This window comes from Triticum aestivum, chromosome 1D (assembly GCF_018294505.1).
Source record: "Triticum aestivum cultivar Chinese Spring chromosome 1D, IWGSC CS RefSeq v2.1, whole genome shotgun sequence".
NCBI lineage: Eukaryota > Viridiplantae > Streptophyta > Magnoliopsida > Poales > Poaceae > Triticum > Triticum aestivum.
In genome coordinates, this window is record NC_057796.1 from 93393241 (window position 1) to 93411174 (window position 17934).

Genomic DNA, 17934 nt, shown 5'->3' on the forward strand with positions numbered 1-17934 from the left:
AACAGGCTTTGAGGTATGAAACACAATTTATGTAAAAGGAATGTCATAGTATAGACAGTAGCCCCTGAGACACTATCCGGTGTTCGAAAAGAAAAGCCGGACAGAGGATCAAATAATATTCGCAGGAGACTAACCATACATGTCTATGTGAACAAGCAGGCGTCTTTGCTGGCTGCAACCTCTCATTCTGCCGAAGTCTCCGGACTGAACCAGGGTCTGGAGCGGACCGAGAAAGAGCTCGGCCGTGTGAACAAACAGCTGGAGGACAAGCAAGGTATGCAAGGACTTTGTGTAGATTCAGAAAGGATGAATGATTTGTGTTGACCATAGTGCCATGATATTTTGTAGGAGCGGCGACCGAGGTGGAGACCCTCAAGAAGGCACTGGCCGAAGCCCAGGAGAGAGCGGCAAAGGAACAAGCCGCTCGCGAAAAGCATGAGGCCCGGGTCGGTGAGGTCCAGCAGGAGCTCTAGGACAGCTGTGAAGAAATGCGAGTCCTTGGAGCGCAATATTGCGGATCAAGAGTCCGAACTTGCCAAGGCCGCCAAAGCGCACACGATGCCCGGGTGGAAGCCTAGGCCGTCCTCCAGGAAATCCAGGAGGCCAGAAAGATCGCGGCGGGTAAGGCCTTTATTATGCAGAGCAAGTATGTGAAGAAAAGGTACCTCTTACTGACCTGGATTTGGAGTTCTCTAGGGGCGTTTGCAGATCTGCCGCGCAGTGTTGCTGACGCTGTGGAATTCTTCCGAGCCGAAGAGGGGAGCTCAACGGAGAAGCTGTTCTGTTCGCAATGCCTTGCGTCAGAGCATCTGGTGCCCTTTAGCAATCAGCTGAAACAGCTGAACGAACTGCACAGGGTAGCCGAACTGGCCATGAAGGATTTAATAATCTGTTTGTGGCCTACCGAAGCCATACCCAACAGCTACTTCGGGCTCGTGAAGCGGCTGGTCAATGTTTGCCCTCGGCTTGATGCCATCAAGCGGTCGTTCTGCATCGAAGGTGCGCGGATGGCCTTCTCCCGTGTCAAGATGCACTGGGCGAAGATGGACGCCGTCAAGCTCGCGACCGAGGGACCACCCACGGGCAAGGAGCACCGCACGCCCGAGCGGTATTTTGATGATGTCCTCAAGGGATCCCGCATTGTGGAGGGCCAGTGTTCAAAAGATATTATTTTCGAATGAATACATTCATGTTATCTTGTCTTGTATGATGAAACAAAGCCGTTATGTAATATAATGTTTGTTGTTTGAAAATTCTACCTCCTGTGCGACCGTTTTGTTAAATCTGAGAGTTGGCAGTCGTCGGCTTCAGCCCCCACGTAGGTAGTACGGGGGTGTTCGGGATGGAATCTAAACACTCTTGATCCAATAGTTTGGTCCTTGAAGGAGGTGTTTAGCACGATGAACCAGGCAATCGGACTATGTGGCTTTATCACCCTCACTTAGCCATATGAGTTTGACAATAAAAATGTAGGCGCAGCCCCTAGTTAGTATTTAATCCGGACTAGGGTGCTGTAAACACCTGATCGGATGGAGGCTGATTCATCGCATAATGCGGAAAAAATCGCAAAAGATTTGTAACCTCCGAATAGCTGACCAGCTCTCGCCGCATCATGACAGTCAGTTTACGGTTTTCTCTACTGAGGTGTTTGCTCGGATAAACCAGAAACACAGTCATAGTAGTTCTCCCTTTACTACCCTAGCCGATAGGACGGAACGTAAGGTAGCAAGCACAGGAGCCGGGCAACCCAACTATTGACCAAAGACATGATTCGGAACCGATGCGTATAATGCTAAATTTCGGGGTGCCAAACTGTACTGTAAAAAGTGTCCGGACTTTGTTGCCGTAGTATGGAGCATAATGAAGCCCCTAGCGAATTAAAGCGTACCAAAGTGTACGGGTGCAATCGATTAGAATAGCGAATTAAAATGAAGTAGTAAGCTAGTGCCACGTAAGTTGGGCCGCAAACTGTTTCCATTATAGTTTGATTAATACGTCAAAGCGTATTTGTACAAATAGTGCGATAAGCAACCTGGCTATTTAACATGCCAAGACCAAGGGGGAGCTGCGTGCGGGTCCTGAAAACAGGTAGAATGATCATCAAGAAGAACATCTAGAGATTCCCCCACACGTCTGTACTGCTTGCCACCTTGGTATATCTATCCTTCGAAAGGACCGATGATTAGGCCGTCGGGAGGGGCCTATAAAAGAGAGCCAAAAATGGTAAGAAGGAAAAGGAAAAGTATCTGTGGGAGCCGTATGATGGACCGGAATCAAGTTATGCCTCCATCTATGCCCATGGTATTTTGAGTGCGTAGTTATGTACGTGCGGTACGAACGCCGCCATTTGGTCGGGACTGAGACGGAGGCTGAATTGCTAGTCGAGCCCCTGCCGAGCTGGACTGTCTAGCTGCAGAGTAGTCCGAAAGCGCTTGATAGTGTCCGGGAGTTTGGCCGCCGAATTAAGGTTCTTCTTGATAAGGCCCCTCTGTACTTCCGCTGCCAGGGCCGCTGTGTGCTCCTCGGTACGTAGGGAGTGTTCCGTGTTTCCATTGACTATTATGACACCGCATGGTCCGGGCATCTTGAGCTTGAGATAAGTATAGTGTGTCACCGCATTAAATCGAGCAAATGCGGTTCGTCCGAGCAGTGCGTGATAGCCACTGCGGAAGGGGACGATATCGAAGATCAAGTCTTTGCTTCAGAAGTTGTCCGGAGATCCGAAGACGACCTCCGATGTGATTGAGTCCGTGCAGCGGGCCTCTACACCTGGTATAACTCCTTTAAAGGTAGTTTTTGTGGGCTTGATCGTTGATGGATCGATGCCCATTTTGCGCACTGTATCCTAATAGAGCAGGTTAAGGCTGCTTCCACCGTCCATGAGGACTCGCGTGAGGTGGAATCCATCAATGATTGGGTCGAGGACCAGTGCGGCTGAACCGCCATGACGGATACTGGTCGGATGGTACCTGCGATCAAAGGTGATCGGGTAGGACGACCTTGGGTTGAATTTTGGGGCGACTGGCTCTATCGCATAGACGTCCCTGAGCGCACGTTTGCACTCCCTCTTGGGGATATGGGTAACGTATATCATGTTTACCGTTTTAACCTGGGGGGAAACTGCTTCTGTCCCCCTAAGTTCGGTGGACGGGGCTCCCCTTCATCGTCCTCACTCTGCGACCCCTTCTCCTTATCTTCGGCATTTAACTTGCCGACCTATTTAAATATCCAACAACTCCGGTGGGTATGATTGGCTGGTTTATCAGGGGTGCTGTGGATCTGACATGGACGATCGTGTATGCGGTCCAACCTGGAAGAGCCCGGATTGTTCCTTTTGTATGGCTTCTTCTGCTCACCGGACTTGGAGCCACTGAATCCGGCGTTGACCGCCGTGTCATCCGTATTGTCACCATTGTTTCGACACTTATGCCTGTTGCATCGGGGCTTGCCGTTGCTATTCTTGGCTTCAGAAGTGCCAGGTTCACTTGCATTATTAATGCTACGGGCTAGCCAGCTATCTTCGCCCGTGCAAAAGCGGGTCATAAGTGCTATGAGGGCCGCCATGGACTTCGGCTTTTCTTGGCTGAGGTGTCGGGCGAGCCATTCGTCACAGATGCTATGCTTAAAGGCCACTAGGGCTTCGGCATCCGGACAATCGACGATCTGGTACTTTTTAGTTAGGAACCGAGTCCGGAATTTCCTGGCTGACTCTCCGGGCTGTTGAACTATGTGACTTAAATCATCGACATCCGGAGGTCGGACGTATGTGCCTTGGAAGTTGTCGCGGAAGGCGTCTTCCAAGTCCTCCCAGCTGCCAATAGAGTTTTCGGGAAGGTTGTTCAACCAGTGTCGAGCTGGTGCCTTGAGTTTGAGCGGGAGGTATTTGATGGCATGAAGGTCATCACCGCGGGCCATATGAATATGGAGAATAAAGTCCTCAATCGATACCGCGGGATCTGTTGTTCCATCATACGATTCGATATTCACGGGTTTAAACCCTTCTGGGAATTTGTGCCCCATTACTTCATCAGTGAAGCAGAGGGGGTGTGCGGCGCCCCTATATCGGGCCAAGTCGCGACGTAGCTCGGATGGAGTCCGTCTGCGATTTTCGGCCCGGGCGTGATTATGCTTGTCACGCCTGGCAAGATAGCCGTCCTTGCGCGTCGAGGCACGCCCCTGTGATCCGTAGATCGATCTAGTCTTACCTGCTCTACTGTCCAGGTCTTGCCGCAAGTCATATGTATATCCCCGAGCTGTTATATCTCTACATTTACGGCGAGGTAGTATGGGCTGGTGTTCGGCTTGAGTTGCCGTTTTGTCCCGGCCACGGGGTGGTCGGTCAGTCGCATTACGTGCTGATGGTGCGGGCTTGAGGGCCTCGTCGTCAAATTGGGGTAGGAGTTTACGCTTCGGGTAACTTTTGGCTGGGCGCTCGAGGCCGTATTCCCTGGCTGCCAGGACATTAGTTCACCTATCGTTGAGCAGATCTTGATCAGCTTGAAGCTGCTGCTATTTCTTTTTCAGGCTCCTTGCAGTGGCAATTAGCCGGCGCTTAAAGCGCTCCTGCTTGAGAGGTTCCTCAGGTACGATAAATTCTTCGTCGCCGAGGCTCACCTCGTCCTCGGAGAGTGGGAGATAATTACTGTCCTCCGAGTCTTTGTTTACAGCCTGTTCGTCAGGGATAACTTGCCCATCTTCCCGATCGTCCTGTTCGAATGTTGGCCCGACGGGGTCTTCTTTGTCTTCGGCATCGTCCGGAGTGTTGTTGCCTCCTGTGCCGGTATTGCTGTCTTTTCCACGGCGTGATTTAGAGCGGCGCCGCTGACGTTGGCGCTTTGGTTGTGTCTCAGGAGGTTTATCCTCGACTGGACCTTCTTTATCGTGGCCGCTACCCTCTTTGGGTGTATCCACCATGTACACGTCATACGAAGAGGTGGCCGTCCAGCATCCGGTAAACGGCGGGTTTTCGGCCTGCTCCTCTCCGGCATCATCGTCCATACCGTCGATGTCTTCGGAGCCATAGTCGAGCATGTCAGTTAAGTCCTCGACAGTGGCTATAAAGTGGGTGGTGGGTCGGACGTAAAATTACCCGCTCTCAGCCCCTAGTCTGGGCTGGGCGTAGTTCGGACATTGCTCCTCTGTAATGACGAGGGATCGCATCAAGTCCAGAGCCTCGCTTAAAGGCGAGGTTTAGCCGGGGAGAAGAAACTCCGTGGAGTACGGCGGGAAGGAAACTCCTCGGCCGAGCTCACACAATGCTGACTCCGACGGTTCGGAGCCGGTGTCCGGAGAGGAGTCTGGCTTCATGATGGTTGCCAGCGACACTACTTCCTCCAGCTCTCCCGTGCTGGGCTCAATGGCTGCAGACAGTCCGGCGGGCTCAGTAATCCCGTCTTCGGACCTGGCAATGCGCTCTGGATGTAAGGCCAGAGCAAAGGTTGGGGTCGTGAACCCTTGGAAGATCAAGCCTCCTCGGATATCAACGCCATAGTCCAGATTTCCAAAACTAATCTGGTGACCTGGGGCGTCGCTGTCGATCTGCTCTAGATGGCCAAGCGAGTTGGCCCGCAGTGCGAAGCCGCCGAACACAAAGATCTGACTGGGGAGGAAAACCTCCCCAGGGCAGCATTGTTGCAGATGATGGATGAATCCATCGAACCTCCTGGAGACGACATAGTGGAACTCTCAATGAAAGCACCAATGTCGGTGTCAAAACCGGCGGATCTCGGGTAGGGGGTCCCGAACTGTGCATCTAAGGTCGATGGTAACAAGAGACAGGGGACACAATGTTTACCCAGGTTCGGGCCCTCTTGATTGAGGTAATACCCTACTTCCTGCTTGATTGATCTTGATGAATATGAGGATTACAAGAGTTGATCTACCACGAGATCTTATTGGCTAAACCCTAGATGTCTAGCCTGTATGATTATGATTGCCTCTACGGACTAAACCCTCCGGTTTATATAGACACCGGAGGGGCCTATGGTTGTATAGAGTCGGTTTACAAAGGAAGGAATCTACATATCCGAATGCCAAGCTTGCCATCCCCGCAAAGGAGAGTCCCATCCGGACACGGGAAGAAGTCTTCTGTCTTGTATCTTCATAGCCCATTAGTCCGGCCAAAGTTACATTGTCCGGATGCCCGAGGACCCCTTAATCCAGGACTCCCTCAGCGCCGCGCCTCTCACTCTGCGGCGCTCCAACCGTCTCGCCGTGCGATCGGTCATGTTGTGCGATGAGATCCAGCCTGTCGGCGCTGACATGCCTATGTTTATCCGCGGCGCTCAAGCGCCATGCGCCAAATGTCTGCTCAACCCTGGCGATGACGCACATCATGGCGTCGTCCATCGCGTTGCCAGGGAGCACCTCGGCCTCGACGGGCCGTGGTGCCTGCTCATTTTCCTCGTCGACGAGGTTGATGGTAGAGGCGGCGTTTTGGTGGGTTGGCATGCTTGGAAAAGGTGGATGTGCTACAGGCTGCGCTTGTCGTGTCCGTGCGTCGCGCGCCGCCTATGCGCAATATAGCAGGGTGGCAGGAAACAGGTGAGGAAATGGCGGGAAACAGTGGCATGTTCATAAAACGCCATCAATTCATGGAAACTTAGCATAGAAGGAACATCGAGCTAGCATAAGAAGTAGATGATGATCAGATGAACACAGACCACACTAGGGAACCCGTCGGTGATGAATTCATCAATCCCAAAAGGTTGAATACTAGCAAGCGTTTGCCCACAACACACATGGCCTATTCCATCACAAACAGGTCGGATGGATCAACTGTATGCCACGTATCGTACATTGTCAAAAAGTATGCGGTAGACCTTCGTTAACATGTGTTAAAAAATAAAAAAATAATAAAAACAAGGACCTCGAGGTTAAATTAGCTGAGGGAATGGGTCATATCAGTCATTTGACCAAAATGACCCATCCAATCAGTTAATTTAACATCAACACAAATTCCATCCAGTCACCCACCTGATGGCTGCTCCAGCCAGAGCACACTTAACTTGATAGTTTTCTTACATGAGCTACTGGTGGAACAGCTAGTCCTTGCTGATAGGAATGCCTCTTCACATCCTTATGGCGTATCCGGATGACCGCCCGTCCCCCAATGGCCAATAGATGCTGTGTAGACAGAGCATATCACATACGTCTTATTAGAAGCAATCGTCTGTGCTATTATCGGTCTTCGCACACATTTCTGATTACAAACCTGTTTGCCGCGTATCACACACATCTTGTTATATTGAACCGTTTCTGTTCTCTTGCCTAATCACAAACAGTTCATCCGAGTGAACCGTATGTTGTACATCGCACACACCTTGATCGAGCTGACCGTTTCTTTTGTGTTGCCTAATTACAAACAGTTCATCCGAGTGAACCGTATGCTGGACATCGCACACACCTTCATCTGGCTGCCCGTTTCTTTTGTTCCTCCTCATCGCAAACAGTTAAGTGAGTTGAACCATATGCCCTGCATCGCACACGCAACTAAAATCTGAACCGTGTTTGATGCATCCTCCATCGCAAACGTTTTGCACTTTCTTTTACGGCTATATTACACCACCGTTTGCGATTATGGCATCGCACACAGTTTCGTCGAAGGGTCTCTAATCGTAGTGTCGCGTTAGCAGCAACCTGCAGTAGTGATTGCACTCTGGGGTGTGACCTGCTTCACCAGCATCCACTTCTCTCTAGGGAGTTTCATGACTTATAGCCTGAAAATCCCAGATCGGACAAACATGAGGGAATCTTGTCAAGAGTTGGGTTATACCTTTGTCTTGTGACTTCCTAGGGTCTAGCCTAACACAACCAAGCAACTAGTTACACTTTTCTACCCCATTTTGATGTTGATACCGACTATAGTCGTATAAACCTGGTTTTTCTCCACCGGGGCTAGGTTTTCACCGGAGAGGGGCTCCGGAGCATCGGGATCCCACCGCAATCTAGGCGGTGCCATACCATATCTGTACAACTGTTATGGGTTTTGGATGGCGAAGATTGCAGCACGGGGTGTGACCTGCTTCACCGGCATCCACTTCTCTCTAGGCAGTTTACATGCATTTATAGCGTGATTGTCCCCGATGGGACAAGCCGGAAGAAAACTTGTCAAGAGTTGTGTTATACCTTTGTCTTGTGACTTCCTAGGGCCTAGCCTAACACAACCAAAAAAATAATTACACTTTTCAACTCCATTTTGACGCCGGTACCGGCTTTAGTCGTATAAGCCTGGTTTTTCTCCAACGGGGCTAGGGTTTCACCGGAGAGGGCCTAGCCTAACACACCCAAGCAACTAGTTACACTTTTCTACCCCATTTTGACGCCGGTACCGGCTTTAGTCATATCAACGTGGTTTTTCTCCAACGGGGCTTGGGTTTCACCGGACACTACTAGGAAAAAGCCTATACACAGAACTTTAGCAGTAGCGCATGTTAAAAAAGGGCGCTACTGCTAGACAGCAGTAGCGCGCGAAATAACCGCCCTGCAGATACATATATAGCAATAGCACGTCCCGTTGTAAAAGCGCTACTACAAAAATTCCCACCACTAAGCCGATCGGCTACACATAGTAGCAGCGCTCTTTTAGAAACAGCGCTGCCGCTAATTTTGTTGTAGCAGCGCATTTATGTGTAAGGCGCTACTGCTAACGAAAATAAAATAAAATGAAAAACAAGTAGAAAAGTAAATGAAGATGAAAGAAATAGAAAAAGGAGAAAGGAAAAAAAATAAAATTTAAAGAAAAATAAATGAAAAAAGGGGAAAAGGAGAAAGGAATAGCAGTAGCGTGTTTCAGGAAACGCGCTGTAGCTAACTTAGCTATAGCGCGTTTTCAGGAATGCGCTACCGTTACGTTTCACTTAAACAGTCCCCCCCCCCCCCCCGGCCACCACTTCTCCCCCAAATCCCTCGCGCTCGCCGCCGTCTCCCCAATTCGCCGTCGCCCCACTTCGCTGCCGTCTCCTGCCGGCGTGGATGCCCGCAACCTCACCATCTTCCCCCGAGGCCGCCGTCATCCTCACCGCCGCTGCGCGAGACCGCCCTCAGCCTCACCGCCGCCGCCCGAGCCCGCCCAGGACCGCCGCTGCCCGTGCCCGAGCCCGCCCTCTCCGCCCCTGCCTCCGTCGCCGAGCACCTCCCGCCACCGTCTCACCCCTCTCTGTAAGTCCCCCACCCCTCCCCTCACTCCTCTCTCTCTGCATTTTAGAGCAAAATTAGTAGAGCAAAACTTAGTTTATAGCAAAAGATTTAGTTTAGAGCAAAAGATGGTAAGTAGTAGATGTTAGAGCAAAAAATAGTTTAGAGCAAAAAATTTGGTTTACAGCAAAAGTTAGTTAGGGCACTAGGGTTTAATTAGGGTAGATGCTGCTTGTAGTATATAGTGATACTAGTCTTATATATATTTACTAATTGGAGGCACCTTTCATGATCTCTCATTAATCCACATCATCAAAATTAATTAAACCATTAGATTGTAAAATTTACCATCAGGATAAAAGGAAAAATTGTGTAATGCAGAAGATGCCTTCCTATAGAAAAACGCATCTGACACGTCTAAGTCCAATATTATTGAAAAAAAACAAGGAAAGCCTAATGTACGAAAAAACAAGGAAAGCCTCATGTACAGATAAAAGGAAAGCCTTGCGTAAAAAAACCTATATAGAAAAACGAATCTGACAAACAAGGAAAGCTTGATGTACAAAATAAAAGGAAATCCTCACGTATTTAAAAGACAGGTCTCCACGCATCTGACACGTCTATAGGTCCAACATTAGTGAAAAAACAAGGAAAGCCTCACGTGCAAAATAAAAGGAAAGCCTTGAGTACAAAAAAATCCGTATAGGAAAACGAATCTGACACGTCCAAGTCCAACGATAGTGAAAAAACAAACAAGGAAAGCTTTTTTTAGGGGACAAACAAGGAAAGCTTGATGTACAAAATAAACGGAAATCGTCACGTAAAAAAAGTAAGTCTCCACCTGTTCAAGGCCCCCATTAGAAATTTCATGACCTCTCATTAATTCACCTCATAAAAATTAATTAATACCCCAACAAAAAAAGCAAAATTAGTTAATATGTTAGATTGTCTCACGTAAAATTTAAGATCAGGATAGAAGAAAAATTTGCATGGCGCAGATTATCATATTCGGTAGAATGACGCATTCGAGTCCAACTTAACTGAAACAAAAAAGTCTCATGTAAAAGAAAAACAAGGAAATACTCACTCAAAAAACAAGAAAAGTCTACGCGTACCCATAGATTAAGAAGGAAAGCCCCCGTTAAAAACTCCCACGCTATAAAGGGTACAAAAAAAATCCACCATCCGCTGATTGCGCGTGAAATAAAAATAAGCCTCCGTCAATCAAATATTCTTTCGGTTAAAATCTCCGTGGACTCCTCCATATGATCGCTGCCTCCTTCTCTGCTTCGAACCTCCTGTCCTACCTATGGTCTCCGGTGCATGGAGCTGGTCGAGATTGCGGGTTCGGCTCCTCTGCAGTATAGTTAATACTGCACGCGTGCTGTAGCTGCTAGGATCAACCGTCTATTTTAATCCTGTTGCAGAGGAATTGCTGGTCTCATAAATAAAAAACTAAAAGACCCACACCGCCCCTTCTCTCTCTGTCTTATCCCTTTCCTCTAGTGAAGCTCGGCCACTGTTTCTTCCTCTAGTGAAGCTCCGCCACTGTTTCCCCAAATCCACAAGACTGCTCCGGCCGAGCCAGCTGCAAGGGATGGCCGGAGGGCGCAGCTGCTGCGAGAGCTGACCGGAGACGGCGCAGCATCACCGCCACACGTATCTCGCTGCTAGCAGCAGGGAGACGGCGAAGTACACAAGAAGCAGAGCAACGGCGAGATCCACGAGCTTGACGACAACGGCAAGCTGGAGTCTCCTCCCGACGAGCTCGACAAGGAATACGACGACGGCGATGTCCCGGAGCAGCACGGCCGACCTGGACGAGGAGGAGGGTAGCAACCAGACGAGGGGCATGCCTGGGCCGCCGGGCTATCTTACGGCTGCAGGAGGCCTCTGACGGCAGGGTCGCGATAGCTGGACCTCGGCGCCCTCCTGCCTGGCCAAGCCCCAGTAGCAAAACCAAAGGTGAATTACTTGTTGTTATCTAGAACTAACTTATTCCTTTCTTCACCATTAGTTCATACCGTACTGCTACTATTTCTTGATGTCACAGGGGTGAAAGCATAGCAAGAGAAAGCTGAGCATGTCATTGGAATATTTAAAAGTGATAAGTACTCAATAGATCATTGTTGCAATTAACTGAAACTAAACTAATTGTTTTGTCTTCGAAAACTAGGAGTCAATTGAAATTAAACCAATTGAAGTAATGAGCACTCGACATATTGCGTCTCATGTATGCTGATTCAATTATGCCTTCTGCATAATCTGTCGATCTGGCAAGACAACATATCAGACATGCATCAACCTATTGTTATATCCCATGATAGTTTTATAAGTTCCAAAGATCACCAGCTTCACTCTGCAAATTAAAGGGAGATATAACTGATTACATAAAAAGCCATATTGTTTACCAACGAATTTAAGGAATGTTAGACATGATAAGTGGGAATACCGTCAGTAGACGAGCATAGTACTCATATTCTTGCAAACCATTTGCATTTGTTCCAGCCATTTGCTCTATAGGTGCTTGGTATTGTGCTACTGGAATGTCATTCTTTCCTCTCTATGCAAACATAAAAACAAGAAACAAAACAAATATTAGTTGACTTGTTACTATATTAGTCTATTAAATAAGTAGTGTAGTTAGATAGGTGCAAGAGATTTACAGAATGAGTTTGATTTTTTGGGTACCGCTTTAGTTGTCTCCTTCTTCTTTTTATTGGGGTGCTGGTTGTCAAGCCATGTTTTCTTTCTTCTTGAATTTTTCTTCGGAATTTCCTTTTTCTTTAGGGAAGCATCCTTTAAACAATCCTCTGGTTCTTTAGATATATCTTCAGTTCTGCATGTAGTAGTGCGAGTTTTCTCTTCAACTTGCTTCCTAAGAATCTTCAAAGCATCATCTACTAGTTTGATACACTCTTCTGATGTTACTGCTTGTGAAGCTATGCCAAGAAACTCGTGCATGAAAAACTTCAACTGTTGTCTATCTTCTGATCTAGGATCTTCCAAAACAATGTTTCCATGGCTATTTTCAATAGTGCCGCTTCGCGCTTCTCGAGTCCATCGCTTCAAAATATAGTGGCCTGGAAGATACTTGATATTCATGACATCAAGGGCTTTCAAAGCATGACTACACAATATACCAACTCTTTCAAATTGGCCACAATTGCAGAAAACTTTTTGCTCTTCATAATTAACTAGTACTTTGCACTCTTCTTCATATGGGAATTCTGGGTCAAGACTTGCAATTGCAACAGTATATGCATTGTGTTCTATCGATGGCTTGATGTATGCTGAGATGGATCTTTCATATTCATTCTGAAAATCTTCAAATATGGATGGTGTGTAAACTTTGCTAGCTTGTATTACCATAGGAGTCCTCATTCTGACTCTAGGTAATTTTTTCCTAGACTCGTATTCCTCATTTACCTCGTTATCTCTTTTTCCTTGCACAACCCTCTCTACGTGCTTGAAAAACCGAAGGATGTCAAGACCAGACTTTAGATGGTCTTTCAAGTCACTGTTCAAGCTCTCACTTAATTGTGTGCTTCTCATGCCTATAGTGTAAGCATTCCTCATGTAACATCTTGCCCATTTCTCTTTTACTTTGTAGATGCTGTCCAACCAAGTTTGTGTTTCCACATTGCTTCTTATGGCATTGAAAGCTTCTTCAAAGGCTTCCTCTTCCTCATACTTGTACATGCAAGCACTGAAATCAGCAAGTACATTTGGTCCTTCCTCGTCTTTTTTCTTATGAGGTAAGTGTCTGATGGCATTTTGCATTATGTGAAAAGTGCACAACCCATGCCATGCTTCCATAAATACTGCCCGAATTGCATTACCCATTGCTACATCTTGATCAGTAAATATTGTTCCAGGTTGCTTTTTGTTATGCACTGATAGGAACGTGTTGAACAACCATTTGAATGATTCAAATGTCTCATCATATAAAAGTGCAGCACCAAAAATGACCATTTCTCTAAAATGGTTGAAGCCAACAAACACACCGAAGGGTCTGTACTCTTTGTTTGTCCCAAATGTTGTATCGAAGGTAACAACATCACCGAAATGAGCATAGTCAATGATCATCCTTGCATCAGCCCAAAAGATATTTGCTATATTTTCATCACAATCTAGTTGCATGTCATATTCAAATGCAGGATTCTCATTCTTTTTATCTCTAAAATACTTGAGCATACGTACTTCCAGCTTCACCATACATCAAGTCTCTTTGACGTCTGGTTCGCAAGTGGTTCTTGCGATCACGACATGTGTAGCCAAGGTTCAGTGGACCACCAACTTGTCGACTTGCTAACTCATGGGCTTTTCTAGGTACAATTCCTGAATCATCTGCTGTTTCAATTTCAAGTGCTTGCAAGGCCGAAATTTTCCTCTGTGATGGCATCAAGTGGCTTGTCCCAGGTAATTGCAACACATGGTTGTGTTCAACAACTAACTCATGCACCTCATAATTTCCTGCTTCTCAGTCTATAGTGATTCCCATTCGAACATTGCAGCCGGTCCTTGTTTCTGCACGAGGACGCTTTGTATTATTATCCCTTTTGTCTTTTCTTCTGTAGCCCTCATTGGAACAAACATATCTTGCTGAAGTGATTACTCCATCAAGTTTGCTCTTGTTTTCATAATTTATCCTTACATCAAAACCAATATGACCTCCATAACATGTCCAAAAGTTCCAAGCCTCTTTTGTGGAATGAAATTTCATACCAATCTGAGGCATCCAACTAGGAACCACATTTGTCCTATAAAAATTACACATAACTTATTTGTTTGTATGCTTACACTACAATCATAAGATGATATGACCTGAGAATTTAACAAAATTGTCGGTACCTGTTAGCATCCTCATTAGAGGTAGTCATATTCTCCATTGGACCTTATCTTCCCCTTTTTGTGTAATCTGTGATATAATAGCAAACTCAGTCCAAAAATTCCCTTGCTGCCTTGAGAACATTAATACAATCAGAACATGTGTCACATACCTTAAGAATGATCGTCTTCTTTTTTGTTGCTAGGAGAAGGACAACAAAAGAGAGATCGTCTGCATTAATCTCCTGTCATGTTTTGGAAATCCCAGGTACTTGATGAGCAAATCACCTGTGTTACAAGTAAATATTTGGATACATTCATGCATTTTATCTTGAGCTTGTCCAAAACAATAGAGATCACTTCTATTAAAATTATTTCTTTTCACTCTGACATACTCTAAAAGATGCAGAAAATAAGTTTTGCATCTTGTCCTTATCATCCTCCATTCAGAAAATAGTAGCATCACAAACTCAATCTACGAATTGTGTGCCTTCAGAACATGAATACAATCAGAGTGTATGTCACATACCTTCTGATTTATTGTCTTCTTTTTTGTTGCTAGTAGAAGGAAGACAAAAGGGAGATAATCTTCATCGCCTACAGATCAGCTTGCCTTGGTTTCACTCTGAACATGGGGGATGATCAGAAGAGAGATAAGGCAAAAGGGAGTTGATCTCGCCACCTACAGACCACAGATGAACGTACCTCCGCCATGTTCTTTTACAAGGACGAGCAAGAGGAACGGGGAAGATGAGCAGGACGAAGGCAAATAGATCGTAGAGGAGCCGAACCCATCGATCGCTGTTTGTCGCCAACGCGATTATTAGGGTGGTGTTTTGTTTGGCGCCAATGTGAGTCTTCGTGGTTCTGTTTGGCGCCAATGTGAGTCTTCGTGGTTCTGTTTGGCGCCAATCTTGCAACCGTACAAGATTTTCTACCACATAATTAGGTGTTTGTTTCCATCTATTAACAGAATCGGGTGGGGGTAATGAGAGCCGTGAGATTTAAATGAATGGCTGATCTGGGTTGGTACAGTACCCGTGCAGTAATAACGTGACTGCAGATGAGCCGAACCCCGAGATTGCGGCTAGATGACATCGGCTGCATGTGGCAAGACATGCATAAATACTAATTGGTATAAACTACGAGATGAAGAACCTAGAAAGTCAGATTAGAAGTAAGTTAGATGTTATTTTGATTATTTTATTTTGAGGAATCGTACAATCAGATTGTAGTTTTGATTTTCCTGGGTTGGACACGTTGGGCCTCTTAATTTATGAATAACTTTTTGTTGACAAATTTTGTGTGTGCAAAGAAAGCACATGGGCAGCGGATCAGTGTACCCAATAATGAGTAATCTATCACATCATGCTTCCGATATATACTTTGTAGTACTACTATTTTATGGGTGTCCTACATAAAAGGACATGTAAGAGACAACATTACAAACATTATTATTTTTTCATTATATTGGAAAACAAAGGATATCCATGTGATCAAAGAAAATTCATACCTATTTTGCACATTATTATTTTTTCATTATATTGGAAAACAAAGGATATCCATGTGATCAAAGAAAATTCATGCCTATTTTGCACCTCCATAACTTCTTTTTTCAAATTTAAATCCAGTTAGAATATGTACTGATATCCTTACTACTCCTAATAAACAATCTCAGCAAGGGAGCATGCGTTCTGCAGGGGGGGGGACCAATTATCCTTGCTAATTAATTGTCAGTATCGGATGTGATGAGTGCTTCTTGCATGACAAACATGCTAAATTGTCAGGATCCGATGTCGCCAGATGCAAGGTAGCGGTGTCATGCAAGTTTAGTCGACATGCTAAATCAACATACTCGCCCTTGATTATTAGTATTATGCACACACATAATATTGTTCTCTGGACAGATATACTACTTTGGCTAACATGCATGCTTGCGGTTGATGAATTACATGTGGATTCACATGATTTTTGGCAGGTGCACATTGTTAATGCATATTATTTGCGTATATAGTACATCTATGCATGTCTTTGTTTTGGCCTTATAAGTAAGAAAAGACATAGCTAATAAAATATCTTTTAATACGCGCAAATTTCTACAGTAACAAAACAATGTGGATGTCATGGACCACAAAGATCTCATATAGACGAAGGGTTATGTATGAGATATACATATGTGTATTAGGGATAAAAAGTCCTATAAACATTCAGGAACATTAATCATAAAAGAAATTCTTTAAGAATTTTTTTTATACGAACAAAAACAAGAAATCCGAATAATTCATAGCAACTTATTAAGGTTTTGTCCAACATTTTTAATTCGTACCCAGGATGCACTTCCATATTTAATATTAAATGTGCTAGCCCGTGTAGATGCACGGGTTGATGACTAGTAGATGTTAATTAGGTTAGGGCAATAGTGGTACTAGTAGATGTTAATTAGATGTTTTTTAGTTATGGCAGTAGAGTTTTGCTAGGTTAATTAGGTTAGTAGTGCTGCTAGTAGTAGTGGTACAATAGGTTAATTAGGTGAAGTTAAATGAATAACCTAAATGAATGAAATTAGTAGTTAACTGAATTTTTTTCCTTTCAACATTATAGAGCACTAAAGTTAACTGAATTTTGTTCTATTAGTAGTTAAATGAATTTTCTTCTACACTTTGTTTTTGAATTAGCTTGTGAAATTTGGACATGTATATTTGGACATGTGGTTGCTCGTGTATATTTGGACATGTGTTGCGGTGTCGAAGATGGATATTTGAACACTGTTTCCAGGGAATGAAGTTGAGTGGCCTATGTGTTGCCGGAATGTTGATTCATTTCCGTTCCGGCAAATTTCAGGTTCTCGATTTGTCCATTTTTTAGCAAAGGTCATGCCGAAATTTTCCGTGAATTTCGGCATGACTTGTGCTACAAACTAGGACATATCGAGTGCCCGGGATTTGCCGCACCGGAAAGGAGTCAACGTTCCTGCAAAACATAGGCATTTTTTATGTCATTATTCATTTTATTAGGTCTAGAATTAATTGACTAGATTTAATCGTAGGAAACATGGCTAGCAACGATGAAAGACAGGGTTCTGGTGATTGCGACGACGTCTACCAGCCGGCAGACGAATTTTTGAGCCTTGCCGACGATCAACCGACGTTGTTGTTGGGCCCACCCGTTGCATCGGGGATTGAGACCGACACGCAGACCGGTGCTGAGACTGAGACCGGTGCTGAGGCTGAGACCGGCGTCGAGACTCAGACCGGCATCGAGACTGGCGTTGAGACTGAGACCGGCGCTGCCTCGGGGAGCGGAGCCGGTGTAGAACCGAAAGCAAAGAGGCAACGACTTCCTAACAAACTCAGGACTACTAGACTGGTGGTCACGGAGGTGGACGACGGCAATTTTGAGCCAAACGCGCCCGAGGATGCGCGCGCATGCTACGGCAATCAAATAGGCTGCATCGTACGGACAACCGCCACCATCAACGATGAGAAACTACAGAAGATAGATAATATGAGGCCCTCCCTCCTAAAGAAGCTGCACCAGATATTCTTGTTCCCGGGCCGGAATGAAAAGGATTATAAAGATCCAGATAAGGACCCGGCAATGAAGAAGATAAACAAACACGCCATGACCAAGTTTAGCGACGCATTGGCCGCCTGGAAAACAAGGGTGAAAGCAAGGATCTTCGACAAAAAGGAACCCTACTTCGAGATTGTAAAGGATAATCCGACAATCACGACAGAGCACTTTGAAATATTCAAGGCGGCTTGCGAGGCCGAAGCTGCCAAAAAAAGTCAAAGTACATGAAGGGGCTTCAACAGAGGAACATTGGGTGCCACCACCTCGGAAGCCGTGGTTACGGCGGGAAGAGGTCCATATGGGCCAAGGAGGACGCGGAAGCCGCGAGTCTGGGCATCCCAGACCCCTTGGCGGAGTTCACCGTCCCGCAGGAGCGTGACGTCCTCAAGGCCCGGC

At 45.9% G+C, this 17934-nt stretch overlaps 1 long non-coding RNA gene across 7 annotated transcripts; it reads left to right on the top strand.

Moving 5' to 3' along the window:
* The first annotated feature begins 10530 nt into the window (after positions 1–10530).
* On the top strand, positions 10531–15264 carry LOC123180531 (uncharacterized). 7 transcript variants are annotated; one of them, XR_006491091.1, is made up of 6 exons: positions 10538–11100; positions 12749–12893; positions 13014–13186; positions 13468–13557; positions 14172–14233; positions 14531–15264. It is a non-coding gene; the product is annotated as an uncharacterized lncRNA (long non-coding RNA). The 7 variants fall into 7 exon arrangements; XR_006491093.1 differs by having other exon boundaries at positions 10531–11100; positions 13014–13557; positions 14528–15264; XR_006491090.1 differs by having other exon boundaries at positions 10535–11100; positions 13014–13557.
* Positions 15265–17934: the final 2670 nt, after the last annotated feature.